The sequence below is a fragment of the Equus asinus genome, chromosome 10 (genome assembly GCF_041296235.1).
Source record: "Equus asinus isolate D_3611 breed Donkey chromosome 10, EquAss-T2T_v2, whole genome shotgun sequence".
Taxonomy (NCBI): Eukaryota; Metazoa; Chordata; class Mammalia; order Perissodactyla; family Equidae; genus Equus; species Equus asinus.
The window spans coordinates 19,738,923-19,759,324 of NC_091799.1; the positions used below are offsets into that span (position 1 = coordinate 19,738,923).

The following is a 20,402-nucleotide window of genomic DNA, read 5'->3' on the forward strand; positions in this document are numbered from 1 at the left end:
AACGCCCACTCCTTGGAGGCTAAGCCAGGCTGTTGGCCTGTCCTCTCTCCTCCTCATAGACTTTCCTCCCTCAGTTGCATGACGGCTTGGGAAGCACCCTGGTTCCCTTTTCATATCTGTCCATCATCCTGGAGCTGTAGAGGTCACATGGCATCTCAGTTCCTTCACCGTCTCATCTTCAACAACTTTTTTCTCTATTCCACTTCAGCCAGGTCCTCACTCTCACACCCTACTCTCTTCATCTGAGGTTATTCATTAAGACATCCATCTCCTCTAAGGATAACCTCCATCTTCCTGCCTTACTCCATCCATCAGCGACTTCCATTGCACCTGTTCCAGGACCTTCAGGCCAGTGACATGAACCTTTCCAGAATTCTCTTACCTCTCCAGTATCCATTCTGTGGCCCTTTGTTTTGTTTTTTTTTTCCAAGGAAGATTAGCCCTCAGCTAACTACTGCCAGTCCTCCTCTCCTTGCTTGAGGAAGCCTGGCTCCGAGCCAACATCCGCGCCCATCCTCCTCTAGTTTATACGTGGGACGCCTACCACAGCATGGCTGCCAAGCAGTGCCAAGTCCGCACCCGGGATCCGAACCAGCGAACCCCGGGCCACCGAGAAGCGGAACGCGCAAACCCAACCGCTGCGCCACCGGGCCGGCCCCTGTGGGCCTTTGTTTTAAGCACTCTCGAAAGCAGAGCTCTTAAGCTCTTGACTCCGTCACACCTGTCTGACAAAACTCCTTCCTTGGACTAATCCAAGTGCTTGCTGTTTGTGTGCCTGTATCTTGACTGTTCAAATAACTATAGAAAAATCTCACAAACCATTATATTAGTATCACCATAAATTCAGAGTCTCCATTCTCAATGGGGCCCTCAACATTGTCTTTGAAATCTTATCATCTTTCCCTGCACTCCAACTTGCCATGGCGACTATTTCAAATTTGCAATCAAACTTGACTATAAACTTCATGAGGTTGGAGTCCCTGTCTGGTTTTTTCACCACTGACTCTCCGGTGTCTAGGATCGGCTTAATACATAGGCACTCAATAAGTATCCGTTTACTGACGGAAGTATAGTAATAGTGGTGAGTATTTTATGTAAATATTAGCTACATACCAGGTTCTATTCTTTGTGAGTTACATGTATTATCTCATTTAATCCTCACAACAACCCAATGAGATTAGTTAGGACTTTCGTCCGTCATTCCTGTGTTACAGATAAGGAAATTTAAAGAGGCAGCTTGAGTGGATATTCAATCCTTAGAACGTATAAATGCTCAGCATGTCCAGATGATTTCAGTTTTAGATTGAGTTTTACGTGTCTGAGGGACAATCAGGCAGCTGTGCTTCACACTGGAGCTCAAGAGAGAAGTGAAAGTGAAGATTAATATTTCGGAGGGGACGGATAATCTGGTGACCTTGGAAAAGAGAATATCCAGCCTTGTTCACACCCTCCAACAGGCCCCCAAGGGGACTGTGGAACTGTGGTGGTACGTGTGCAAGAGCACATTTGGGTGTTAAAAGTGTGTTTTGGTTTTTTTTCCCATGTGAGCAAAGAGATCTATCATATGTTTGAATACATGGGGGTGGATCTATAGTGTATTTGTTGGTCACTGTAATATTGGTTAAGGATCTCCCAGGGCTGAAATTCAGCATTGACTTTTTTTTTCTCCTTTTGCTAAGGTGCATTTTTGAGGGACACTTTCTGGGATGTAGGAGAGATGTCATATCTTTCATCGTGGCTTCCCCCACTGATTCCCTCTGAGAGAGAGAGAGGGAGACTTCAAACTCTGAGCTCCTGTTCTCTGCTAGTCCTCATATCTCATGGAAACTTCCCTGCGGTTCTTGAGGAAGATAATTATCATCTCCGTTTTACAGATAATGAGTAATAGCTAACATTTACTAAGCGTTGTTATGTGTCAAGCACTGGGTTGTTTTTAAAGCATCATCCCACTCGAGTCTCACGGCAATACTCTAAAATTGTAACTTGTATGGATGGGAAACCCGAGAGTCAGACAGAGAGGGGAGGTGTCTTGTCCTCAGATACACAGCAAATTAAGAGCTGGCATTTGAACCTGGGTCTTTCCGACCCAGAGGCTAAGCTGCCTCATCACTCATTTCTGGATGAACCGAGGGCTTTTTTCTGTGGAAGCGGGGAGAAAGGAGGAGATTCAGGGAGAAAGAAGGAGAACGCTAAGTTTGATTTCCACGTAATGCAAATCCAGAAACCGGGCCATATTTTCCAGCTCGCAGCTCATCGCTGACCCAGGATTTACCCGGGACCGGGCAAGTGGCGCGCATGCGCATGACCTCCCGATCGGCCCCGCCCCCCAGGAGGGCTTCGCTCCTCGCTCTCGGCTCTGGGGCTTGCGCACTACGTCCCGAGCTAGCCGCTCCTTCCCGGTCGGGGACTTCCGGCGCGTGGGGTGCGGTTCCGGGTCGCGGCGCGGCTCAGGGCAACAGGGCTGCTGCTTGGCCGACCGGCGGCGGCGGCGGCGGCGGCGGCGGCGGGCAGCGAGGGTATGAGGGCGAGCCCGGAAAGCGGCAGCTGAGCGGGCCGGGAGAAGCGCCAGTCCCCGAGGATTCTGAGAGTGCGGAGCTCGGAGCAGGGCCCGGGAGGCGCGGGGGAGCCGGGCCCGCCCCTCGGGAACGTGTCCCGGGGCCGCCCCGGCCCATAGTGTGGCAGCAGCTTCAGGTAAAGGTAGCCCCAGCCGCCAGCTCCCTCGCTCGCTCGCCGGCCAGCCCACCCGAGGAGCCTGGGGGCCCTCCTCCCTCCTCTGCTCTCGTCGCTGCCTGGCGGGCAGCCTGTCCGGCCCTTGCTCTGGTCTGCCGTGAGCATCCGTTTCCTGGCCCTTTCCAGAACTGGAGGCTGCTGTGAGCCTCACAGCTGGGTGTGTGATTTGGAGGAGGAGAAGCTAGTGGACCTGGCGGTGTTGGGGGGTGGGAGGGTACTGTTGGCTCCGGCAGTTTCTGGCCCTGCACTCGGCAACGTCTAGGTGTCCTAATCTTGATAACGCGAAAATCAAGTTTTTAAAGTCCCTAGCGCCCCTTCTCCCCATTGCCTCCAAGGGGTAAACGGCCTCCAGAACTGTTTTTCTCTAGCTGGAGTGCTGCTGGAACTTTGATTCAGCTTTTTGTTTATGAGAGCGGCCAGGAGTCTTCTAAATCTGTTTTAAGGCTGAAAAAAATGATTGTAGCTTAAGCAAGAGTATTACTCTCACCGGAGACCCAAAAGTTGACTCAGAAATTGGTTAAAATTTCGTTCTGAATGAACGCAAGTAGTTTTTGAAGCCTGGCACGGTACCTGGCACTGTGCAAAGCGTCATGTTGTTATAAACCAAAACCAGCAAAGTTTGAAATTTCCCCAGGTGTGAACAGTCAGATGGAGACAAGTGTTTACACACATCAGTTAAAGTCAACATTCTCATTCTGTTTTTGACAAGCAGAAGGGTGGATTCTTAATTTAAAAATACACTCGAGCAGGAAAAGGAGACCCCATGTTTTACGCTTCCTATTCTGTGAGCCCACACGAGGTGCTCAGTGAACCCAAGAGTTCTTGATGGAGCATTGATAGTTGTTTTCATCTTTTCGGTTTACACACTTGCAAGCTTGCTGGGGCCTATGAGGCGTGCTGGTGGCCCCTTTGCCGTTCAGCTTTGTCCTCATACCTTCCTTCAACTACAGTGAGACCAGGTTGCACTCAGGTCCCTCCACATCTCCTAATCTGGCTCCTGACTAACTGCAGCCTCCTTCCTTAATGACCCTACCCATATCCTCTACTCAAGATAAGTAGGACCTCAAATCACCTTTGTTCTTTCCTTGTCTGGTGTTTTTTGTAGGATGTTCTCCCTGCCTAGGAAGTTTCTCCTTTTGGATTTCTACCTGTTGAGATGTTACTCAGGGCCCAGCTGAAACTGGCCTCCCTCAGCCAATTCAGGACAACCCCAGCTGCAAATGATTTCTTTGTAAAATCCTATAAACACTCATTATTACTTCTACAGTTATTTCACTTAGCAGACATTTACTGAGCATGGATATATACCAGCTACCATGCTAGACAATGTGGAGATAAATAAGACACAATGTGTGCCTACAAGGAGCTCCATTTAGTTAAGCAAATAATTCCAACACAGAGAGATAAGTACGCTGTGTGAGAGTTCTGTCTCTGTTACAGTGGTAGCACAGGAAGCGGATGGGTTATTAACTTTTGAGGAGTGTGCTATGGCCAGGTAATGCTGCATAATGTGGGGTTAACTAAGCTTTATTATTTACTATGTATTGGATATTATATATAGGTTTCTCTTGTTTAATCATTTTAACCTCAAACTCCAGATTAGGAAGACTCAGGATAAATTACACATCTGGTACAAGACAGAGCCTGGAGTCAAACCCAGGTCTGTCTGATGCCTACATCTGTGCTTTTTCCGTTATGTGTTTTGCCTTCTTTCTCACAACATAGCCCTCTATAAGCAAGTACCTATTGAAACAGCTATACAAGGGAGAAAATATGAATGTCAAAATAAATGGTACAGATAGTCCTTTAAAAGTAGAGAAGACTGAATTTCCAAGGCAAGAAGGTCGTGGATGGGTCTGCTCAACTTTGAATATGAGCAAGGAAGATATTTTGTAGAGAATAACTGTGGGCTCTGAATTCAATTCCTGGTCCCTTCTTTTACCAGATATGTGACCTTTGGCAAGTTTCTTAATTCTAAGCATTATTTTCCTCAAGTATGGGTTGGGCTAGAGGGGTAATACTGGTCTCATGGAGTGTCATGAATATTTAATGAGCTGATATGGGTAAAGGGCCTGATACATGGTAAGGTCCCTTGAAGTGATAGCTGTAAGATGCAGAGGTGCAAGGCCTGTGGCATGGTTTTAGAGTGGTGAGTAGACCAGCCTGAATCAAGCAAGCCCTTGCTGCTTTTAGTGGGGATACCAGGAAGTAAAGTTGGAGGGTCAGTAGGAGTCAGAGTCAGTGAGGGCTTGAGGGTCAGGCAAGAGAGGTAAATTCTAGTTTCTGCTCATAACTTTTCCAGTTAAATACTTTGAGGATCTGTGATTGATTCAGCAGCGCCAGGGAAAATGTTAGACCCTGGGGATGCAAAAAGGAATAAAACCAGGTCCCCACTCTGAAGTTGTTGACATTCCAGTGGGAGAGACCAATGAGTGTGCAGGTGAATGGTAGTAAAATACTGTAGGTACTAAGATGGCGGTACCCACAGGGTACTGTGGAGCACGAAGGAAGGAACACTGATGATGGTAGCTAGTGGGCACTTATTGTGTGCCAGTGTTGTATTAAATGCATTATCTTAATTATTCCTGTACAGGAAGGTGTTATAATGCATTCTGATTTTACAGGTGAGGAAACTAGAGCACGGAGAGGTTAAATAAATTCCTCAAGTTTCTGTAGCTCTTGGAGCTGTCAGTAGAGGGGCTTATCTGCTGGATTTTGGTATCTTCACTCTTCAGTACTATACCATATTGTTTCATCTTTGCGCTGTGCATGGGGACCCTCTGGACAGCCTTCAGAGAGGAGCTAGGTCTTCAGCCGTGCCTTCAGTGTGCCCATCACTTCTAGGCCGTAGGGATAATGAGCAATAAATGTGGTCTCTGCACTCAAGGGGCTCATTACCTCACTGTCGCGTAAAGTGCATTTCTTTTTTTAGTAGGGGATTTGTTTTGCCTGTTGATTCATATCTGAAGACTTTAGAAACTGTTGCAGTTCAGTGGATTTATCTATACTTCAGGCCAAGAGAATTTGCTGGATATCTTTTATTCTGATGTATAGGCCTTATTGTTAATGACACAGCAGTAGATACCAAATTATTATATGACAGATAATTCTGTTGTTTTACATTTTTTCCCCGTGAGAGGTACCCTGACCTTGTGTTTTCTGTGAGTTTGAAGTTTTTGAGAAGTTTTGACTCAAAAGTTAGCACATTTCAGCTTCTGTTAAATTTAAAATAATTGAGCACTTCTATTTTAGTTATTGTTAAATATTTGTGTATGCCTTATTTCCTTCAATCTTCATGATTCTGTAAGATAGGTGGTATTATCCCATGTAACACCTGAATAGCCTAAGGCTTAGTGATTAAGTGTGATACCCCAGAGTCACACATTAGTGAGTGATAATGCCAGGAAAAATTGGCCAGGGGCTGGCCCCATAGCCTAGTGGTTAAGTTTGACACGCTCTGCTTTGGTGGCCTGGATTCAGTTCCCAGGCATAGACCTACACTACTCATCAGCTGCCATGTTGTGACGATGAGCCACATACAATATAGAGGAAGATTGGCACAGATGTTAGCTCAGGGCCAATCTTCCTCAAGCAAAAAGAGGAAGATTGGCAACAGAAGTTAACTCAGGGTTAATCTTGCTCAGCAAAAAAAAAAAAAAGCCAAAAAGGAGTAACAAATATTTATTAACTTAGTTCTCTTTTGAGCATATACCTCAGGGGTCTCCAATTCGAATGCCCATGATATAAAGAGTAGGACAGTAGGTCATATGCGAACTGGAGGGTATATGACCAGCCTGAAGGTAACAGTCACTGCTCAGCTCCAGTTGTTTGTTGCTGTGTGAGGAAGTGGGCCCAGTGTCCCTGGATCCTCTGTTTTCAAGAGATGCTGGAAATCTGTATTTTAACATATTTAGTTTAAGAATTTGCCATTTAAAAAATTATCATGTAGGCCAAAACGCATTTGTGGGCTGTGTACTGTCCTGGGCTGCATGATTGTGAACTCTCATCTGCCCCATCTCTGAAATTTTGGTACCTGCTGTTCAAAACAGGAGATACAACACACGTTATGGTTATAGATCCAAAGTCTACTGATAAATTGCCAGAGTGAGGTGGTATTGTAGTCGACTCATACTAATATCTTTGGGGAAGTGGCAGAGTGAATGCTTTTGTTATGTAATCAGGCTAAATTTCAGGACGCATGAGGTTTGGATGAGGAGATGACCTTGGAATACTTTTGTGCTCTTCCCACGTTAAATGCTACCAGGTCTCGTCTTTTTTGTTTCTCTCTACAATACCGTGAAGTGAATAAGGTGGGTAATTATAACCTTTTGAGATGAAGAAATTGGCGCCCAGTGAATTACAGTTTAGTAGAAAGTGCACTACGTTAAGAGGGACTTGAATTCTGAATACAGCTATGTCACTAGCAGCCTTTTGATTTTGGTCAAGTCGCTTAGAAATTTTTGTATCTTTTTTCCCATCTGGATGATAATGAGGAGCTCAATTCAAGTCTTGCTGAGGTCTTTTCAGGATGCCAAGCTTTCTGATTCTAATTGACATGCGTAAAGTCACACAACTGATTACTGGCAGACCCCAGCGGAAAATGGTTCAAATCTAAAATGCTGCTGCTCCTCCCTTGATGGCACGTAGGGAGCCACTGCTCTTCCCTCTGTTCTTTGTTCATTATTTCTTCTGGGAAAGGACCTTGACAGGCCAGGTGCTCCCCAAATGCATACAGTGCTCTGTTGACTATATGTACACAAGATTGAAACGGGGCATAGAGACACCCAGCATAGTGAGAGAAATATGGTCAGGGAGTTCCCAGCCCAAGAGTTTAATTTGTTTTTATTTTAATACACAGCTTCCACAAGGTGAAAATTGAAGAAATATTGGTCTTCCAGATACTTGTTTTCATTCGTACTCTATTGCATAAGGAAATAACATAGAATATAAAAATGAAGAAAATAAATCCTGAGCAGTCATTCAAAATTTATTAACTCTAGTCAGCAGCAGTCTAGATATGTTGGGGAAATAGATTTAATATAGGAAACACAAAATTTGGCCCCAAAGAAGAAAACAGTTTTAAGTAATTGAAAGTGAGGAAAAATGGGAGAAACTACTTAAACAAAACTTAAATTCTGGAAACAGCAAGAAGGTATTAGAATAACTTTTGGAATTAAATTGTAGCAATCAGTTGTGAAATAAATTGAATATTATGTCACATTTGCCCCTAAATATATGCAGTGTTAGATTCATATCCTATACTTGAGTATACGTTTATGAATATGATTTTATTATTGATGCAGAAAAAGTAGGCTGAATGTGTAAAACTTTCCAAAAATAACATTTTTTGGTTCCTTGTGGACTCATTTTTAGGTACTGTATTATAAATAAGTACTGCTTTAGCAGAGATATTGGTAGAAAATGGTTTGAAGGAATGGTTTTCTTTTTAAAACAAAGTCAATTTTTCTCTGAACTTTAGTTGCTGACATAAAGGAGACTAACAAAGAAGAACTGAGGTGTAGGCTTGAATCTTGAAGCAATGTGAGGTGGGGCTTTAGGGTCACACCCACCTGGATTCGAACATACTGGCTCTGTCAATTGTTAACTTGTGTGACCTGGACAGTCTCCAAAATGAGGACAGTACTGCCAGGCACATACAGTACTTGTGAGGATTAAATGCAACAATTTATGTAAGTACCTGGTCCTGTGATGCTCCTGAAGAGATGCAGGTACCAGCTTTCAGGGGCACAAGACGTTCAGATGTCAGTATCATGTAATAAACGATTCTGTGGAGTGGTTGTGAAGGAGTGTCTGGATCATGAAATTAGTTTTGTTAATTTCTAGTTGTGCTTTGTGAATTACTTAGCACACCTTCTAATTGTGCACTGTTGAGAAAAGGGTTTTATTTAGTATGCTAGTTTTAGCCTGTTATGTGAATTGATCTGTTAAATAACAATAAACACTTCCAGTTGCTTTTATTACCTTTATTTTGTGCCCATGTCTACCCGTTGAAGTTGTTAGAACAAGGCAGGTATTATGTTCGCCTCATCCCCATCTTTGAAGTGCTAAAACTGAAGCCTAGAGAAATAAAGTGATTCAAAGTAGAGAGAGAGAGACCGATAATGGCAGAGCTAGGATTTGAACCTTTCTTTTTTTACTTTAAATACAGTGTTTTTGACACTATTCTATGCTGTTCTAGATTTGGATATTGGAACTGGCCCTTGTTTGAGGATGGTCACCAACTCTGGCCGTTCTTACTCATTTAAGCTTAATGCCTGCAGAAAGTTGTTATTGATTATATTGTGGGAATATTTGGTTACAGGTATAATCTTATGATATGAAGTTTAAAGTTTTATTAAAACTACTAATACTCATTGCTGGTAGTTTGTTAGTGACACAGTCACTCATGAATTGCTAGTGGGAATATAAGTTGGTAAAACTTTTCTGGAAAGAACTTTGGCAATATTTATCACAAGCCTTAAAAAATAAGTCATGCATGCCTTTTGAGTTTGTAACTCCGTTTCTAGGAATCTTTCTTAAAGAAATAATCAAGAGATATAGAAAAATATTCATATTCAAAGATATTCACAGCAGCAGTACTTTTAATAGCAAAACAACTTTAGGATTCAACAAAGAGATTAGAGAAATTATGGAAAAGCTATAGAATGGAAATATTATGCAGTCATTTTAGATGTTTTAGAAGAATTTTAGTGACATATTAATATGCTCATTATATAATAGGAAGTGAAAAAAGATATGACTACATAAAGTATGATCCCAATTATTTCAAACATATATACAAAGAAAAAGAAATAGGTGGTGATATTATAGGTCTGTATGCTTTTCTCTGTTTTTGAAAATATTCTCTGCTAAGGATAAATTATTTTTTAATAAAAAAATCATTTTAGTTTAAACTTGGTATTAAGAAAAATGAGTATAGCCAGTGAACATCATTTTGACCAAAAAAGTTTTCACTAATGTAAGTGATCAGAAGTTGTAAATGGATCGTACGTTCAAGTTAGTTTTCGTTTCAGTTGTTTTACATTTAGACTGGTTTCATGTATCTTAACATAAGTGATGTTGAGGTTCCCAGGCTAGCCTTCCTCAACCTCCCAAAAAAAATCCTATTTAAGACAATATCATGGAAGAAGTGTTGTACTCCTGTTGATGGTTCCAGGGTCCAAGTGGCCAGTAGGACACTAAGTAGCCCTGTGTTAGCTTTGTCTTTCAGAGAGAATACACACTCCTATCTCTGTGAGGCTGGACATCAGTACCTTTTGAGTTAAAATGCTTATATATTGGGAAGTGCTTTTTTGTTATGGAAAATTATGTGTCAATTTCTATTTCACTTTTTTTTTCCCTGAGGAAGATTTGCCCCAAGCAAACATCTGTTGCCGATCTTCCTCTTTTTGCTTAAGGAAGGTTCGCCCTGAGCTAACATTTGTGCCAGTCTTCCTCTGTTTTGTATGTGGGTCACCACCACAGCATGGCCACTGACAAGTGGTGTTGGTCTGTGCCTGGGATTTGAACCTGGACCACTGAAATGGAGTGTGCCAAACTTAACCACTAGGCCATGGGGCCGGCCCCTCACATTTTTTTTGTAAGAAAAATTTAAAGATCAGAGTTTGAGTTTTTATTTTTCTGGTAACAGTATTCAAAAAAGTATGAAAATTAAAATGTCATGATGAATTGGTGCCTTTTGCTCTTTCCTAATTGTTATTTACTTCATAATTGAAATTGTGATAGTTTCAGCATGTACTGTTAGGCGTGATGGTCACTTTTTTTTTAATGTGTATGGTAATTCTATATACAGTATAAAAAAGCATGTGGAAATTTTAACAAAGTATTTGAGCATATTTAAATTAGGAAAATACCAGGCAAGATGTTTCTTTTTGTAAACTGCTTCTGTCCAAAGCATTCTGTATATTATCAGAATGAAAAATGACAGCACTTTGTCATCTGTTCAAATTGATATTGCACTCTTTGCAATGACAGCTGAAAAGGCCCACAGGTGCTGTATAAAGAGGTGACCATGTTGTCATATTTCATTTCGGCATCCCTTTGCAAAGCCATAATTACCTCATTAGGTTGTTAATTAGGAGATTAGCATTTCACTATATTGATAGAATGCTCTTTACCGGCATGGGGCTAGATACAGATTTGTCAGCTCTAATTTATAATTTCTGCCTTTTTTGTACTTATTTATTTGCTTAAGATCCTGATGTGGGGCAATTCGGTTTACCTGAGAAACAGTTTGTTTAGAAGCTAATGAAGCTTTGATCACTGGATTAAAGTTGCTGAGTTAAAATATAAGCAAAATTAAAAGGGTGGTCACATCCCCAAAATGGTAATAAAAATGAGTTGGCGTAACTTGTTTTCTCCTTAGCGTAGACAGCAAACACATGATAAGAATTAAAATTGTTGGTATAAAAAAAATCCAAAATGCAAAAACTAAGTCTGAAGTGTGATAGATTTATATATCCTAAACTAGATGAAGGAAATTATTTAGTTGTCTTTAATAACAAATCTCTATCATGTATACTTGAGACTTATAAAATATAAGTATTTTGAATGTATTTTAGAAACTGAAGCTTCGTTAATGACTTCAGAACAAATATATTCAGTCTTCAGTTTAGACTTCCATAGATAGTCATCATGTATCACTGTTTGTTTCATTTGTACCTTCTGTCCATTAGTCTATGCTTGGAACATTCTCTTCCCACAGTCTTTGCAGTCCTGAGTGCTTATGGAATTTGAAGTATTTCACAGTAACCTTTGCTTGGTGAGCTATTCGGAGTAAGCAGTGTTTCTATCAAGTGTATCCAATGTTCTTTCTTTGAAAGGGAAGAGGCTGGAAAAAAATTATTTCCATCCATTTTCACTCCAGTATGTGGATTTGACTATAATGTTTATAATTTGCATTATGTGTACCTTTTCTGCTTTTTCTAGTTAGGGAGATTAACAGTTTTAGAACAATGTTAGGAGCACCATTCCCACTGAGGTAGTAGTTTAGCTCCTTTCGATTATATCTGGTATTAGCTGTTAAAGTTGTAGAAAATGCATGTGTGCTTAAGTCCTTTTTCCCCCCTGGTTGTTATGAAGAATTGTATTTGTTTATATCTGTAATTTTTTTTAAAAATATTTTTATATGAAGAAAATATTACACGCAAAATCTTCAGTATTTTTTTAAAAACTTTTTGCTTAATTCTAATCTTTCATTTATTCAGTCACTGTTTGCTGAATATATGTTAGGCACTAGGCGTGTCTGGGAAGTGAGCAATGAAAACCACGGACACTGACCTTGCTCTCGTGGGACTTGCAGTCTAGTAATGGAAAGTACAGCCTACTTTGAGAAGTACAACCTAGCTGGAGAAGTGTATAGTAGTGAGAGCAAAGGTGGGAATGGAGGAGTACCTGCTCTGGACCTGATAAGGTCAAACCCTCCTAGGGCAGGTGATGTCTGAATTGGGATCCAAAGGGTGAAAGAGGAAGTGATGTCTAAGCCAGGTGGAAGGACAGAGAAAACTGTTCTGACAGAAGGAGTATATGTTCAAAGGCTTGAAGAAAACTGAAAGTCAGGTTGGCTGGAGTAGAAAGAACTGAAGGAAGATGGAGCTGCAGAGGTAGGCAAGGTTCAGTTATATTAAAAAACTTGGGAAGTCTTTGAAGGATTTTAAGACAAGTTAGGGAACAATTGCTGTAGCGTAGGTGAGGGATGGTGGCCTGGATTAGGTTACGGAGATAAAGAGAAGTGAATGGAATCTAGGGAGAGAAGAGGATACACAGGATTGGCTGTAGGCTTCATAGAAACAAGGGAGCCAAGGGTTCTCTTGGACATTCTATTTTCTGTTCTTAAGCATGAGACTCTGTGTTGAAGTGCCTCACAGAGAAGAGGTTCATAAGTGTTATTTTCCAATATGACTCAAAAATGTCCAGTACTAGTAACTAGTTTTCCTTCAAGTGAATTGAGAAGAAGAATAACATTAGAGTGTCACTTTTGGGCCCTACACTGAGATGGCAGCTTTGTGAGGTGTGAGATGATGTCTTACTGAGGTCCAGAGAAATTGTCTTTCCCAGTTTTCTCAGCTACTGGGTGGTGGGATTGGGAGCACAGCCAAGCTCTCCAAAGCCTTTGTGTTTTCTGTCATGCCATGTTGCCTTTCTTGTTTTATTCTCTTCTCTTTGTTTATTCCAAAGTGAAGAGGAGAATTACTCCGCAAAGTCCAGTAGTTCAGCAGGCTGCTGACAGCGGCATTGTTTTAATGCTGTGGCTTCTTATGCCCAGCTCTTGTATGGGTTAAAGCATTGTCTGGGCCTTTGGTAGGAGAAGATGCTCCAGCCATGAGTGTTTGCTTCATGTAAGTCAGAAGTTCTCTTGGGATTTCTGGCACTGAGGATTTAGTCTCCCTCAACTAGTGATGTAGATTAGCTACCTCCACAGGGTTAGGGTCACTAACGTATATGAAAGTTCTCCTTTCCCCAGGGGAAAAGACTTGGAAATTCCCTTTTCTTAAAAAGTATTTCGTTGGGCCTGGCCCCGTGGCCGAGTGGTTAAGTTCTCACGCTCCGCTGCAGGTGGCCCAGTGTTTCGTTGGTTCGAATCCTGGGCACGGACATGGCACTGCTCATCAAACCACGCTGAGGCAGTGTCCCACATGCCACAACTAGAAGGACCCACAACGAAGAATATACAACTCTGTACCAGGGGGCTTTGGGGAGAAAAAGGAAAAAAAATAAAATATTAAAAAAAAAAGTATTTCATTATTCTTTTTTATTTATTTATTTTTATTTTTTTTTGCTGAGGAACATTCACCCTGAGGTAACATCTGTTGCCAGTCTTCCTCTTTTTGCTTGAGGAAGATTTGCCCTGAGCTAACATCTGTACCAGTCTTCCTCTATTTTGTATGTGGTTCACCACCACAGCATGGCTTGAGTGGTGTAGGTCTGTGCCAGGGAACCAAGCCTGGGCCACTGAAGCAAAGTACGCCAAACTTAACCACTAGGCCATGGGACCAGCCCTGGAAACTCCCATTTTTGCATGAGGAATTTGACATCTCTTTGATGTAATCAGCTTGTATTACAAATTGTTTAAAAGTTTTTATGGTCACTGTTGCCAGTACTGTTGGATTAAGTGATTTGTTGGTATCCTTGTGTTGGAGTCACCTGAACTAGAAGAAATCTAGGGTGCAGCATGGATTCTAACCTTCCTGTGTTTCTGCCTTCCCCTTTTAAATTGAGATATCATTTGTATACCATAAAATTCACCCTTTTAAAGTGTGCACATTAATGGTTTTTAGTATATTCACAAAGTTCTATAACCATCATCACTATCTAATTCCAAACATTTTTATCACCCAAAAGGAAACCTCATACCCATTAGCAGTCACTCCTCATTTCTTCCTCACCCAGCCCCAGGCAACCATTTATCTACTTTCTGTCTCTATGGATTTGCCTATTCTGAACCTTTCGTGTAAATGAAATCACCCAATATGTAGCCTTTTGTGACTGGCTTCTTTTACTTAGTGTAATGTTTTCGAGGTTCATCTCTCTTGTAGTATCTATCAGTACTTCATTTCTTTTTTTTTTTTTAAGAATTTATGGGGGCTGGCCCCGTGGCCGAGTGGTTAAGTTCGCGCGCTCTGCTGCCGGCGGCCCAGTGTTTTGTTGGTTCGAATCCTGGGCGTGGACATGACACTGCTCATCAGACCACGCTGAGGCAGCATCTCACATGCCACAACTAGAAGGACCCACAGCGAAGAATATACAACTCTGTACCGGGGGGCTTTGGGGAGAAAAAGGAAAAAATAAAATCTTTAAAAAAAAAAAGGAATTTATGAATTTTTTTTTTAAGTGAGGAAGATTGGTCCTGAGCTAATCTTGCCAATCTTCCTCTTTGTTTTTTTTCCTCCCCAAAGCCCTAGTACATAGTTGTATATCGTAGTTGCAGGTCCTTGTACTTCTTCTATGTGGGTTGCTGCCTCAGTATGGCTTGATGAGTGGTGTGTAGGTCTGCCCCTGGGATCCAAACCAGCGAACCTCGGGCCACCGAGGCAGAGCACACAAACTTAACCACTGAGCCACCATGCCGGCCACTCTTCATTTCTTTTGATTGCCGAATAATACTCCTTTGTGTGGAGATACTACTTTTTGCTTGTCCATTCATCAATTGTTGGGGATTTCAGTTGTTTCTACTCTTTGGCTATTATGAATAATACGGCTGTGAACATTCCTGTGCAAGTTTTTGTGTGAACGTATGTTTTCAATTCTGTTGTATATACTTTGGAGTGGATTGCTAGGTCATCCTGTTTAACATTTGGAGGAATTGCTAAACTGTTTTCAAAAGTGGCTGCACCATTTTACATTCCCACCAGCAGTGTATAATGTCTGCCCCTTTCTGCTTCTGCCCTCTTTGGGCTCTGTGGTGCTCTGCTCTGGGCTGGAGGTAGCCCTGGGCTCTGGGAGTTCCATGAACCCTTTGTCTTGATAAATGGGAAATTTTCCATTTGTCTCTGTTCAACCAGGTTCATTCTACAAGCGTTATGTGTACCAGGCCTTATATTGGCTGTTAGTGATAGGAAGCCAAGTAAGACTTCTAGTCCTTTTCTCAAGGAATTCACAATCCAGGAGTTGGAACTTCTTGCTAGGAAAGAGGGGGAGAGGGGAAAGCCAGTGAAGAAAGTAACTGCATAGAAAGTTAGGAGTTTCCACAGCATGGATCCTAACTTTAGAATCTAGGCAACAATTGATTTGGTTTTCACTGCTGCTGGGGTTTCTGTTTCTCAGCCGGTCCTTTATTGCTTCTCCTTGGGGTTTGTCTCTAGGTTACTGCTCTTCTCTTCTTACATACTCTCGCTGGGTAAGCTCCTTCACGTCCACGGCCTCATCTGTCATGTATACATTGATGTCTTCCAGATTTGCTCAGACCTTTCTCCTGGGCTATCAGGTTTGCATCATGATGGATCTCTGTTTGGATAATCTGTAGACATCTCGAGCCCAGTGTGTCTGAAACATAATCTCTCATTTCCCCTCTACCTGTTACGCTGTTCCTACTTTTGAGTACACAATTTCATTTATCAGCGTTATCATGCAAGCCGTAAACTTCCCCCTTCTCCTTAACCCTCCACACCCACTCAGTCACCAAGTTCTACCAATTTTATATCCTAAATATTTTTTAAATTCATAGACCTTTCTTTCACTGCCTTACTTCAGATTTCATCGTCTCTTCCCTGAGCAGGAGTCACAGCTTCATAACTAATCTTGTGTCTTGTCCGTCAGGTTAATCTTCTATGCAAGTGCCAGAGCAGTCTCTCTGAAATGCTAATCTCATCAGCAACTTTGAACTCCGTGTAGTTTTAGTTACTAACTACATGTTCTGCTGTTTCTTGTTTGAGTACCTTCTCTCATGCTGTCTCTTCTGCTTGGAAGAGATGAGTTTGTTTTTTGACCCTTCTTCCAACCATCCAACTTCTCATCTTTTAATTTTCATCTTAGACCAGGAATAATAACAATAGTAAACATTTGTATAGTGCTTTACTATGGGGCAGGCACTGTTATTTGCTCATAACCTCACAATAGTCCTATGAGGTAGGCATGAAAATTATTCCTGTTTACAGATGAGGAAATGGAGGCACAAAAATTCTTGCTTTCCCTGGGTCCCGCAGTGAGTGAGTAGCTGAGTCCAGATTGGAAGCCAAAGGCAGTCTGATGCTTGATTTCTTGCTCTTAGTCTCTCCTACCTACCCTTTCCCAACCTTCTAATTCCCTCTACTTCCCCCACTTCAAAGGTTGGTTATCCTCTCCCTGTTTCTGTAATAACCCATGCATGCCTGATGTCAGTCTGCAGTCCATAGGACACATCTGGAACCAATTTTATTTTAAACATTTTTGTTCAAGGAGCCAGCATTATAGATTATTTAGTTGCCATCTTTTTTCCCCCCACCATTGTTAAGGTGACTAAGTTGAAAGTGATCACTTCCATTATGTTGATCTTAGTCATCTCTATGAAACCTTGTCTGAGTATCCAGTTTCATTTAGATATTTTTCCTTTGTGTTTCCATGGTACTTTGTTATAGAATCCTCTAGCATTGCTCTCATTCTTTATTGTGACCATTTATGTACTTGTCTTTTCTCCCTTGCTTGACTGTAAGCCTCTTGGGGCTAGGGACTGTGACTTATGACTTTATATGCCTAACTTCCAGCATGTGGTAGATATTCACGCTTATTGAATGAATAGCGAAGTGTCTTTATACCCATATCTAGACTAATGAGAGAAGAGGATTAAGAAAAGCGTGATGAAATGGACTTAAACTGGCAATTTGAGGCAGCGTATTGTGATTGTTTGGAGCAGGGATTCTGGAGCCAGGCTGCCTGGGTTTTATCCTGGCTCCACCTCTGACTAGTTATGTGGCCTCGGGCAAGTCTGTGCCTCAGTTTAATGACTTGTAAAACATGAATAATAATAGAATCTACCTCACAGTTTTTTGTTTTTTGTTTTGAGGAAGATTAGCCGTGAGCTAACATCTGCTGCCAATCCTCCTCTTTTTGCTGAGGAAGACTGGCCCTGAGCTAACATCTGTGCCCGTCTTCCTCCACTTTATGTGTGGGATGCCCACCACAGCATGGCTTGCCAAGCAGTGCCATGTTCACACCCGGGATTCGAACCGGTGAATCCCGGGCCGCCGAAGCAGAACATGCACACTTAACGGCTGCGCCACCGGGCCGGCCCCATACCTCATAGTTTTATAAGTGACATAAGTGGTTGCTGCATAAATAAGCAACCTTCTGGAATCCAGAGAATTGATTATTCCACTTAAATTGTATTTTGTGAAACACTCCCACCCTAACTGTATAACGTTATAGGTGGAATGAAGCCAGCCCTGCTGCTGTAATCTCATGTTTGATCCATGTGCCAATGGTTTTAAAAAAAAAAGTCAGTATAGAAGGTTATAAAAAGTATCTGGCAAAGTTAGTGCAGTTGTTTGTTAATAACAATAATAGCAGCATTTATTGAGGTTATGAAAGCTCCATTGAAATGAAAGTACAAAGCACCTTTCAAAGTCACATAAAAATAGTTTGGGTATTATCTGCTAATTTAGATTATCTCAGTGCTGTCCTCCATTCATTGAGTTGAATGAATGAGTTTGATAGTTGACAGCTTATTTATTTTCCTTCCAAAAAGATGTAGCTAGAACAGGAAAAGTCAATAATATTGCATCTTGAATTTGTATAGTGCTTTTTAAACTTTTTGTAAGTCTCCCTCTGAAGTGGCTGAGTAGGACAGATTATGGATGTTTTCCTGCTGAGGAAACAGTGTCGGAAGCATCTGACTTGCTTGAGGTCATCCCATAGCTAGTCCCCAGGCAGGCTAGAGACAATAACCTGGAATTCCACATGTGTGTAGTAACTTTAACTTGCGTAGTTCTAGGAACCAGTTTCTATGTTTAGTGGCCTTAAAAGAATAGGTAGTAATCCAATCAAATCAATCAACATTGAGGGTTTGCTGGCAAAATCTTGATACTATTAAAATCTTCTTTGTCAAAAAAGGAATTCCTTGTACCTCTGTCCTTAGAGGCTGAAGCGTGCACAGTGATGGAAGTAAAACGTGCAGTGAGATGCTTCTGGCCTTTGAGGGAGATCGTATGAAGCACAAACACACGCAGGTTTTCAGTTGGACTGTGGGCTACTCCCAGTCACAGCCGCCGCCTCACGTGTGGTTGGAATTGAGTTTGAAAGCTAAAAAGGCCCTTCTCACAGTTCAGCATCCCCATTCAACACATGCAAAAAATGAACTGATGTGTAAAACAGGTTTAAAGAGGTTTAAGGAAGTGACTTGTCCAAGGCCATGTAATTGGGTCCCTGGTAATTAGGGAATTCAGGTTTCCTGAGTGGTGCTTGCAATAAACTGTGTTGCTTCCCCTAATTGACGATGTGCTTAACCTGAGAGCCAGGTAAGTGGAAACATAACTGTATTGAATTCTGTTTGTTTAAGCAAACTTCAAATATCAAGGAGATAATCAAAAGGAAATAAATCTTAGCCTGTAGTGGGAAACCTGTCTGCTGAACCAGCACCATGGGTGAGGGGCCGCCTTTTGGAAATTCATAACGCAACCCATTGGGAACAAGAAAGATTCCTTTGTTTGTCTATTCATTCTACGCTAAGCTCTTATTGGATGCCAGCCACAGTCTACTAGAACCCGGCAGCACAACGATAAGACAGTCAGTGTCCTTAAGGACCGTAGGGTTTACAAGAGAAAACCAACATATAAGCAGATTATTATTTTAAAAAACAGTGTGATTAGTTCATTCATTCATTCAGTCAGTCTTTAACATAGCAGTCAGAGAGATCCTTTTCAAATGTGAGTTAAATCATATCACAGCTCTCCTCACAATCCCCCCGTGGTTCTCCCTTTTGCTTGGAGTGAAAACAGAGTCCTTAACTGCGAACTTAACCGCTATGCCATCAGGTCACCAGTTCGGGTCCCGGGTGCGGACATGGCACCGCTTGGCACGCCATGCTGTGGTGGGCGTCCCACATGTAGAGTGGAGGAAGATGAGCACGGATGTTAGCTCAGGGCCAGTCTTCCTCAGCAAAAAGAGGAGGATTGGCAGTAGTTAGCTCAGGGTTAATCTTCCTCAAAAACAACAACAACAACAACAACAGAGACCTTAGAATGGCCTGCGAGGCTCTGCACGGTTTGCCCCACTCTTCCAGACCTCCTCCTCTACTGCTTGCTCCCTTGTTCAACTCCTTGCTACTTCTTGAATAATGCCAGGCATGCTCCCTGTGCTTGGCGATGTTACTTCACTCAGAAGTCCACATGGCTTGTGCTCTCATTTCCTTCAAGTGTTAGCTCAAACGTCACCTCCTCGGTGAGGCATTCCTTGAATACTTTATGTATAGTTGCGCCCATGGTGCCAGCACCTAGCATGCCCCATCGTTCTTCCCTGCACTGTTTTTCTCCATAGCACTTCTAATTTACTGTACAATTTACTTGTCTGTTTTGTTAGTCTCCCCCATTAGAACGTGAACTTCATGAGGGCAGGACTTTCCATCTGCTTTGTTTTCTGCTGTACTGTCTGCATCTAGAACAGTGCCTGGCACATAGTAGGCATTCAGTAAATATTTATTGAATGAATATATTCAATAAACACTTAGCACCTCCTGCCAACAGGCAATGTGCTGGATTAATTACTTTGTAGAAGTAGCGATGAAGTGCCGCGCAGTGGGACCACAAGAAAGGGAGCAGCCAGCCTGGTCTAGGGGATTCAGTAGGGAGCTTTCCGGAAGAATTGACAGTGGAGCTGGATTTTGAAGAGTGAGTGAGAGGTTGCCAGGTGAAGGAGGATGGAGAGGCTTCAGGTCAAAGGGGAACTTGGAGGGAATGCAGCTTGCCTGTATCGTAGTAATTTGGGCTTTGGTTCTCCTTGAGATAGGTTACAGTTTCAGTAAACTGATACTAGGGGTGGAACTTTGTTTAGTACCTTATGAGCATAGATTTTAGTAGCAAAGTTGTATGGTTTAGTCTTGGTATAAATAGAAGGGATATAAAACCCCCCTTTCTGAGGGAATTAGAAATTACCACAGATTTAGTGGCTTCACAGAACATATCATTACAGTGTGTCTCAACCTCAGCATATTGATATCGACGTGTTAGGGGGTATAATTATTTGCT

At 42.0% G+C, this 20,402-nt stretch overlaps 1 protein-coding gene across 13 annotated transcripts in view; it reads left to right on the forward strand.

Moving 5' to 3' along the window:
- Nucleotides 1–2,321: 2,321 nt before the first annotated feature.
- MAPKAP1 (MAPK associated protein 1) overlaps nucleotides 2,322–20,402 on the forward strand; it is a 231,373-nt gene continuing 213,292 nt past the window's right edge. For 4 of the 13 annotated variants that reach the window (XR_011506228.1, XR_011506229.1, XM_044778762.2 and 1 more), the window contains exon 1: nucleotides 2,422–2,691. The gene's annotated coding sequence lies outside the window, so the exon portion shown is untranslated. Of the gene's footprint in view, nucleotides 2,888–20,402 lie in introns of all 13 variants that reach the window. The other 9 variants (XM_014840669.3, XM_044778761.2, XM_044778758.2 and 6 more) reach the window with 7 other exon arrangements.